General features: G+C 43.2%; 1 pseudogene; it reads left to right on the top strand.

Annotated features, from left to right (window-relative positions):
- Positions 1–236: 236 nt before the first annotated feature.
- On the top strand, positions 237–5,107 carry LOC142784493 (uncharacterized; annotated as a pseudogene).
- The last annotated feature ends 5,322 nt before the right edge of the window (positions 5,108–10,429 follow it).

The raw sequence follows: 10,429 nt of genomic DNA, 5'->3' as shown, positions 1-10,429 counted from the left end.
GTTACAAAACGAAACTTTCCGTTTGTTTTCTTTAATTGCGCTATGATGTAAACCTAACTATGAAGAAAACATCAGCATCACGGTGATTGGCATCAGAATCTGCATCACGAGTTGATGACACAAGCGTCATGCGACTCATGCCTACTTTTTGTGTGCTCCTTTGTTGCATCGGTCGCAGTGATCCATTGATCCCGTTGAAGTTTCGATGATTTGCTGTGGTCGTGTCTGCATCACCGATGCCGTACAGCGTGTTTTACGACCTGCGAACTTTGCGATGGAACGAAATCGAAAATATGTATTTGCTCCGAACTGCACCGCGCCGTGACCTCCAGATAAACGGCCTTCTCGATTTGGATGGAATAGACTTCACTACATTCTACCGTTCGTTCAGGTTCCAAAAAGGAGACCTGGGAGATTTGATTGAAGCCTTGCTGATTCCCGAACAGGTCATGAGCGCTCAACAGGTTCGAGTGTCTGGACGCGAGGCGCTGTGCATGACGATGCGGTATCTAGCCTACCCTAATCGTCTCTTTCAGCTGGAGCTCTTCTTTAAGTGCCACAGCTCGGTAATATCAAGTGTGGTGTCTAAAGTGTTAGCCCACATAGATTACTACTTCGCGCAACTCCTTGCGCACCTTACAGTGCGCAAGTGGCTCAATCTGCAATCACTGGAGCTATTTTCTCAGGTAAGAAAGCGTGCTGTTGCTGTTGCACTGCATGACTGCCTTTAGCGCTATGTTTATGCTTCGCCGCTCTACATCTCTGTGTTTCGGTAGAGGTCATTAGATGTAATTCGTTCTCCGCCGTGGTGGTCTAGTGGCTAAGGTACTCGGCTGTTGACCCGCACGCAGGTCGTGGGATCGAATCCCGGCTGCGGCGGTTGCATTTCCGATGGAGGCGGAAATGTAGGCCGGTGTGCTTAGATTTGGGTGCACGGTAAAGAACCCAAGGTAGTCGAAATTTCCGGAGCCCTCTACTACAGCGTCTCTCATAATCATATCGTGGTTTTGGGACATTAAATCAATCAAATCTAATTCGTCATTATGACGGGAAAATAAGGCTCTGGCTTTCTATATTCATAGCACACCAAGCGCATTATATCGCCCCTTAACCGCACCAATGTCGTAGCACCATCATCTCCTAAGTAATATTTTGCCGCATCAATTTAATACGTGAATTTGTTGTCAATTCCATTATATTTCCTAGCGTGCTTCAAAAAAAAAGCACAGGAGACATCCCCTTTATTTCCAACATTATAAAGCAGCTATTTCTGTGAACCAGACACCTACTCCTTCATTATTTTGCCTCCTTACGGCCCCAAGAAAAACCTCACAATGTAGTCAGTGTCAGAACAACTGCACTGTAACAATGCCTTATAGATCAGTTTTCTTTCTTGCTGTACCAATGCCATTTGACATATTTCTCAGACTTTTCTGCCCAACGAGACAATTTCTAATTTTATTTACAGCTTTGTCAGTGTTCACAGAAAAACAAGTTTCATTGAAACTAAAAAATATCGGTGTTGTGCCGACGAGCAGCCTGTCTTCCAAGGTTAGCACCATTGCTCTGTATAACTGGCTGTTCTGTGTCAGCAACCTACTTTCGCATGCAGTTTACTCCATTACGTCAACAGACACAGTACCTGATGCCAGCTACCAGCATAAAAGGTGTTAGCGATTACTATTCATGAATAATTATGACAGATTCACATGAACCACTTATAATTGAAAATGTGATAAGAAAAATTCTTCATGTATGTGTCATTGAATGTGTTTCTTCTGTGGGAGAGAGATCTGATTTCCTGTTGCAGTGATGGTAAGCATCGAGTTAGTGCCAAACACACGTCCTGTCAGGTAGAGCTACTACACCTTAAGCAGCTTCATTTACTGCGTAAAGTTTAGCTTATACTTATTTCGATCTCGGAACGTCGTGCTATGTGTTGCTTTCTGCAGCTGCCATTTCATTTTTCAGGCTGTGCACAAGAAAGCTGCCCCATTGAATAATTGCTGGGGATTTATTGACGGAACAGATAGACGAATTTGTCGACCATCAACTCGACAAGAAGACTTTTTTTCTGGGCACAAACGCTATCATTCTTTGAAGTTTCAGGCATTGATGTGCGCAAATGGCATAACCTGTCAGTTGGATGGGCCATTTCTAGGCCGTCGTCATGATGCTGGTATGTGAACTTTCCTTCAATTTCTCCTGCAAAGGTACCAAACCAACTTAAATGCCCTATGAAATACTATGTTGTTAATGAAACATTTCGCTTCAAACACATTGGCATGTCCTCGCAAGGTAGCATGCACCTCTGTGATAGAAAATTCATGTAGGCTAATTTCAAAAGCATGCTACTTCGTATAATTGTACCCACTGCTTAACACTTCTGTTTTTTCAAGTGAATTCATCGTGAAATGATGATGTACCAGCTCGAACAGACACCTTTACTTCAGACGGCACATATGTACCCGTTTGTCCATTTGTGTCTGCCCTAATTTATTATTATAAGGGTGTTTGACTATTCAAAAATTCTAAATGACGAATTAAACAGTGTTTTGTTCGATTTGGTGTTTTAATTGATTGAATATTTAGAGTTTATTCAAACTACAATAATTGCAAATAACCAATGGCGAAATCTCAAAGCAACAAAGCTTTAGAAGAGCAAAAGATCGAAACTTTTGTTTAAATGATTGGCTTGTGAAGATACATTAATTTCACACTTTTACGGGACTACCAACACTTCAGTCATCACCGCAATAAGAAATTTTCGCTTTAAACTCCAGCATTGCTGAAGAAAGTGTAACTTCAATTCATTACCATAAGATTGATGATAAGGAATGTTATTCAAGAGCTGGTGGCAAAGTACCTCCTTTAATATTGATGTAACTTCAATGTTTATCATACAAATGAAAAAATACTTCAAAGGCTGTATACTGCTGCATGTAAACTGTCAGTTCACATAATGGTATATTTTAGCGGTTAAATATTATGGCGATGTTAATTCATTAAAGTGTGGATATTTTCTTGAAATTATGTGTTGCAGCACTGTACGATTGTCTTGGAAATGGGTTCCTTTGATTGATATTTGGCGTTTAACGTCCCAAAACCATCATATGATTATGAGAGACGCGAAATGGGTGCCTTTCTGTTCAACTACTATTTGAATAGTATATTCAATTAGGCATGAATTAGGCATGATCACTATTCAATGTGTATTTGTTCATTCCTACATTTCACTATGCACGCCCCTAGTTATTACCAACCTTGCAAAGACAAACGTTCAACTAATATTGTTACTTCTTCCCTGGGCTTAAAGCAGTTGAAATTTTCCATCTTTTATTGGCTTATTCTGCTCCAACCACTTCTTGCAGTTGACATTTGACAAGGTGTCTTAAAGTAGCAGTGACACAATTTCGGATGTCCTGCAAGTGACATTTTTTGATTTCTTGGTATGCAGCATAAAAGTGTACTAACATGATTTGAGACATTTTTGCTTTCATGAGTATACAGTGTATTTAACGCTCTCCACACACTGAAGTAAGCCAACACATCCAAAATATTTTCTTTGATTTGAAAGTTTTTATCGCAGAGCATTAGCATGCCTCGCTGCAATGAACATCATGTCAACTAGTCGACGCAGTTACTCTGAGTTTGTGAACTCTACGTTCTGGATGCCGCCTAAATTGCCCAAATCACTGTCAAGGTCACGGGAAGATTTCTGTCTTATTGTTGCTAATCTGCATTACAAGCAAATGATTGCCAAATTTACTTTCTGGAGGAATCAGAAGTAGCTCAAAAGTACTAAACAAAAAATAAATGCACTTCACTGTTAACCGCGGTATGTTCCAAACAGTATTTTTGTGTTTTACTACCATAGTTTTGGGAAAACCTTGCTGAAAAACACTTCAGTATTTAAGCGACAAAATCACCTAAGACATTTTATTGAACTTTCACTTTTTGTGTGAACACTTAAATTGGCGTGATTACTTGTGTTTTTACAAACTCAGTGTGGTGCGGACACATTTCTATGTAGTGTGTACATATTTCTGTGCACTCAGTGTTGAAAAACGTGCACTCATTGTGTAAGTGTTGTGCTATGTACATATGTATTGCCTTGTGTTTGCTTCAAAATGTGCGATGTCGAGTTTTGTGCAAGAGGAGTAGCCAGCGCCACGCATTGGCACCAACCTCTCCTTACATACATTTATTTAAAAAAATACGCATCTGCTGCTAACAAGTGACTAGTGGCTGTCTTCCAGTAACGTCACACTGCCATGAAAAATCACTTAGAGGTCAACAACCGTCTACCCTTTTCAGTTTCACATATTCAGTCATATCTTGAGAACACAGCAGGATATATGCTGCTTCCCTGATGGTCACAGTCTTTTTTTTCTTTTTCACCTTGCCATGCTCTTCACCGTCCTGTGTCTGTAAGCGTTAACTGGACACACCACCATGATGGAGCACAGGTGTGTGGTCAAGCAGCTGGTACAGTTCAAAGATAGCTCCACAACTAGCAGAGGAAATCTGCAACTGGCAGTTCAGCAAGTTCTCTTTACTACACTCAATTTGGTGACACTAGTTTAATAACACTGTTGAACCACTAATTCTTCTCTGCAAGCTCAAGTCTACTGTTTATGTAGCAGGATACCATGGCTGATTATCCTATATAATGTTCAGTATTGTTAAGCAGTTTTTTTTTCGCAGGTATCCTAAAGGAGACTGCCCTCTACCGCAACTTGGAGACTGTTACTCAAGGCCGCACATATACAACATATGGAGACCCCGCCTACCCACTCCGGCCACTGCTCTACAAGCCTTTTGGAGGTGCTTCTATGCGTCCCCTCGAGGTTAACTTCAATAAGTGCATGAGCTCACTGCGGCAGGCCGTTGAGTGGGGCTTCGGCAGAGTCGTTGCAGACTTTGCCTTTGTTGATTTTTATAAAGGCCAGAAGACGACTCGGCAGAGGGTGGGTTGGATGTACAAAGTTGCAACATTGTTTTAAACTGCCATACTTGCATGTATGGCAGCCAAGTTTCTACATATTTTGATGTTACTCCGCCTACCCTCAGAGAATACCTTGTGCCATTTGAGATGCCAGCATAGCATACTGATATGAGCATACAATGGATCCCTGTCTGTTGTGCAAGGCAGTTCGTTATCTGTGCGTAGCAGAGTTTTCTTTTTGACAGCTAGTAGAAGAGAACCAAGACGTTCGGCTCTATTTTAACTTGTTTGTTGATAACCGGGACTGTATTGACTTTCATTCTATTAGCATGAAAATATCTTGTACAGTCAAACTCCGCTACAACGAACGCCGCTTCAACGAAAAATTCACGATTCCCTGTCAGCAGTCCATAGGAGTCAAGGCATAAATATAGTCGCCACAAAGAACACTTTTTCTTCGATCGTACCGCTTCAACAAAATTTTACGATGCAATTCGAGGCTCAGATACTTATTGCTATGCAGTAAACCCAATCTTTAACATTTCGATACATATTCAGAGCCTCAAAATGTGTCAACGAAGTCTAAAACACATGTTGGCACCACAAGGACCGGGGCTGTTCAGCAAGCATGGGTGCCGCCATTGCTCGATAGCGGTGGTAATGAGACTGCCCTGCTAGTACACTCTAGCCCTGCTTTTGCCACTGGTTTGCTTTTGAGCCGCAGACAATTCGAAGCTGAAGCTCAGTTCATGGCTTCCTCCACGCAGCTGCTGGGTGCAACCTCGGAACGATGCCTTTTCCGATGCTTATCGTTATGTTCGTGCTTGACCAGTGTGTAACTAATCAGAGCGGTTGTTCGTCTGCATTATCAACAAAACCAGCTACCTGCGAGTGATGGATGATGAGAAGGGTATAGAATAATGCAAAAGGCGCCGCTCCACGATGCCCTGCCTCTATCTCGGCGTTGTCGGATACTTTTGATGGCGGACAGCTGCTCGTGTTAATGCGTTAATGCAACTGTTTGGTTCGTTCACTAAGGTGCTTTCAGGTGTTGTTTCAGCGTGCTTTTGACCATGGCCTCGCTATACATGGGTGAGAAACACGTCGTGTCGCTGCTAGAAAAGAATAGGAAGCAGAGGGCATTTTTTAAATATTGAGAATAAACGTTTCTTTGTTCTGCTAGCTCATATCAGCTATATATTTTTTTTTATTTTACTACAACGAAATTTTTTTCGTGCCCTGTCAGTTTTGTTGTAGCAAGGTTCGACTGTAGTAGTTTGATGCGCATGTCATGATTTAAAGAGGCTACAGGCTACAAAGTCTTAAAAAAAGAATAACATGAGAGTGCACAATAATTTCTTGTACTTCCAAAAACAGTCTTCCTTAACATTATCACCTTCAAAGTAGTCCCCTTCAACATTCACGCACTTCTGCATACAGTGCTATTATGGCTGGTGATTGTTTTGCGATGAGTTTTTTGAGAGACCCTTCAGGAGATTCTATATTTTGACGGAAACTGTTCAACTGAGATAAAGATAGGTGCCTTTCAGCAATATTAACCTTCACAAATAAAAATAAAAAACATCAAGCGAAATTAAGCAAATAAAGTGGGTCTGATGCCGTCACGGACGGCTATTTTCGGCGACACCGCGTCACGGCAATTAACGGGCGCCGTACTCCCCGACTGACCGTGAGAAACAGCGGCACATGAAAGGGAACCGATAAGTGCAAAATGGGGTGCTCTCCTTAGAACGTCGCCGCCGACTGTTAATCCTTTTGTAACCGTGGCGACGTCTGCAAGGTCGTAGAGGGCCGCGGTATACCCCGAACAAGGATTAGACTACAAGATGCACCGACTGAGAGCTAAGTGGTTGACCGTTCCCACGGGGAAAAGCGTGGGAAACGCTCTGGTGGCCAAGCCGTATGACAACCCGACAGGTTGTCACTCTCGCTAGTTGCGGGCCCTCTCCCAATTAAAAAGGGGTGGGGTCAAAATATTTTTGGGGCGGAGTTTCCATCAATTAAACGCGCATGATTGGACCCATGTAGAGGTCTCTTGTCCCCAAGGAAGAGAGCGAGGAGACACGAGGGGGATTTAAGCGCAGGATTTTGCCCTGCTAGGCAGACTAGTCGCTGACCAAGATGGTGTAGAAACAGATCAACAAGCATCTCTTCTAGAAGTTTTTAGTGTGGTTCTGTATCGGCTGGCCACCTAAACTTAGCCGTTCGTCTAGTTGTGACGCGATATTAACGTCTGCAACGTAGACATCGGGACTTCGCCTCGAGTTAGCTCAACCTGCTCGAAGTCACCTGCAAGCACTAGCCTCCCGGAGCCACCAGCGTTGCAACACCGCCGACATCGCAGTCGTGCCAGAACTCTCTTCGACTTCTCGCATCCGATCGTCGGGGACACAACGCTGCCGGTCATCACACGTATGCCTTCACCTGTTTATATCTTCGAACTTTCTACTCCGTATTTCTATTGTTGTTAGTTTGTGTAGTTTGTGATAGTTCTCTCGCGTAAGCTGATTTATTGTTTGTATATATTTTTTAGTTGCATCAAGTGTTGATGTGCTTTGTTAGTTGTATTGAAGTGTTGTATTATATCTCGTGTGCTGCAATATCACTAGAGTAAAGTTGTTTTGTTTTCTCACGTCTCTGATCTCTTCACTGTCTCTGCTTGCGTGCGGAACGAACCAACCTGCTGTCATTCCCGTCGCCGACTTCGCGCTGGCGACGCTTGAGTGGCAGCTTGTAACAGATGCTCTTCTGGCTATCGCACCTATTTCTGATTGAGCTCTTGCCATTAACACATATATACAGGTACCATAATGCTTTGTTTATTCATTGATCATGAACAGTTGTCATTGGCACAGAGCTGTACCATGAGGTCGAGTTCTTCAGTGTGACGGCAGCACTGCAGTGCCAGAACCCAAAACCTAGTGGCTAAAAAAGACAATAATAAGACGGCATCAGTGGGTGGGTGGACATGAGTGGGCGCCTGTTTCCGTTGACGTTTGCTCTGCTCAGCGTGCACATGTATGGGCATGCCTTTTCCGCCCCCATTGTTCTCACCTCCATCATCAACATTCACTAGCAACGGTAGAAAAAATTGAGGAATATGCAATCATGGCATGGCAAATCATCCTCAGTTCTGTCCTCTTCTGAGCTGTAATTCTGCATACAACGCTGGACCGAGCAGTGATGAGGCAGCTGGCAACGCATGCTTGGGCTACGCTGGCTGGTAATACATACGAACGCTGCGTGATTGTTACCTCGCAATGATCGTAGCTTGAAATTACCAGGTCGACGCTCACAGCTCCATGATAAATCACTCGAAGCGGCATCACGAAAACTCAGAACTCACACGAACGCGCTGAGGGAACAGAGCAAAACAAAGCACGTGAAGCCGTAGCCAGGGATGACGTTTTCGCTGTTCGCTCGAAGTCGCTCAGTGCCTGAGGCATGGCCTACGAGCTTGCTGAACACTACAAAATACTGTCGATGTCTCGTGGCAATGAATGCGCCATTGAGCCATTGGACGCTCTTTGCGCTCATAATAGAAATAGAATCGAATGAACGCCGCATCTCAAGTTTGACATTGGGTGGCACTGCTCCTTTAGAATGCGTTGAACAGCTTTTCCTGTAACAACTACTGCATGAACACTTAATCTCCGGTCACCACAGATCACCCGGAAACATTGGAAATGTTTGGATCTGTAATCGCTGACCTTGGGCCCACAGAATGTTCATCATCTTCCACACTTACTTTCCCTTGAAAGCCACTTACGCCACTCAAACACACATGCATGAGACGTTTCATCTCTATAAACCTCACTTACTATTCGACATCTTTTCATAGAAGATTTTTTAAGTATCACAAGAAACTTGATGTTGAGGCTCAGTTCAGTTTTTACATTACACATTTTTTTTTTCAGAACACAGTTGCATATGTTCACTTATGGCAATGCACTCACAACTGGTGTGATCATTGTTAAGCCCAAACTGGCCGCATGGATAGAGGATGTGTGTGGGATGATGTCAGTAAAACAGTTCTTTTCAATTCCACTCTTTTCAAGGTGCACACTTAGTCTTGTTCTTTTTTTCGTCGGACCTTTTATATATGAAATACTGCCCAACGTGTGCAACTGTTTCAAGATATGTGCATTTTTTTAACTATCACAATAAAACTGGATTGCACAGCCAGCTTACAAAGAGGTTTTTCTATGTGTCAGTTCAAAGAGTATAACATTTTATTTTAATTAATAGAATGTTATGTTTTACAAGTGATCCTGTAGGGATTGTGTAGGCATGTCCTCATGCGCAGTTTGCATTGTTCAGTGTTCGCTGAATGATGTGAATTCAGCGAACAGAAATAAAACCTGCAACTTGTCGGCACCTCGTCATTCGTTTCAGGTGTTGCGCTGTGCCAGCACTGCTGAACTCGCACTGCACAATTTCCGAACTTTGCGTGCACAGCCGTGAATCAATTTCAAGTGGTGCAGGTAAATCGAACAGACCTAGAGCTATTGTGTTCGTTTTAGTTTTTGTGGCTACCAAAGAGAGAGTTTCAGAGGCGCACGTTGCAACTTTACAAATGACGATTCCTGTGACAACATGAAATAGCTTGAACGCATACCATTACACACAGCAGCACCAACAATTCATGAATTATAGTGCACAATGTATTATAATATTTCTGCAGCTCAGAGAAAAATAGGAGACATGACGCACAATAAACATAAGGTAGTCGTGCCCCACCGTGATTGTCTAGTGGCTAAGGTAGTCGGCTGCTGCCCCGCAGGTCGTGGGATCGAATCCTGGCTGCGGGGGCTGCATTTTCGATGGAGCCGAAAATGCTGTAGGCTTGTGTGTCGAGATATGGGTGCACGTTTGAGAACCCCAGGTGGTCAAAATTTTTAGAGCCTTCCACTACAGCGTCTCTCATAATCATGTGGTGGTTTTTGGGACGTTAAACCTCATATATCATATTACCATAAGGTGGTTGTAACCACTTTCTGTCCCCGACAGTGACTTCTATTGGTTGCAGGTTTTTGAAGTGTCGTTGGAGGGACTTTTTAAATACATAGCAACTTTAAAGAAATGCATACTGACTCGTTTTTAGCAATCCGACTATTGATACTATAATACTTTTTTTCCTCAATGAGTCCTTTGATTACCTCAAGTTGAGATGCTTGGTATGCTGCGATAGCCCGCCTCTCTTCAAGTACTGCCACCATTTCCATACTTCTCATTTCCATTTCCGCTTCCCTTAATCTGACGTCGTCGGCATGCCGCTGGTGTAGCAGTTTCATGCTGCCTTCGTGCTGGCGGATTTTCAGGTCCAGCTTTCTTCTGTTGGTCTGGTAGCTGAGGAGGCGCATTTCTACGTCTTGATCATACCTGGCCTCCAAAAACGCCAGCGTTGCCTCATTTCGGCTTCTCCCTGCTGCAAAAATATGTAAACAAGAAACATAAGAC

The sequence above is a fragment of the Rhipicephalus microplus genome, unplaced genomic scaffold (assembly GCF_043290135.1).
Source record: "Rhipicephalus microplus isolate Deutch F79 unplaced genomic scaffold, USDA_Rmic scaffold_14, whole genome shotgun sequence".
NCBI lineage: Eukaryota > Metazoa > Arthropoda > Arachnida > Ixodida > Ixodidae > Rhipicephalus > Rhipicephalus microplus.
The sequence above is the reverse complement of the archived record's forward strand: the minus strand, read 5'-3'. Positions and strand labels throughout refer to the sequence as shown.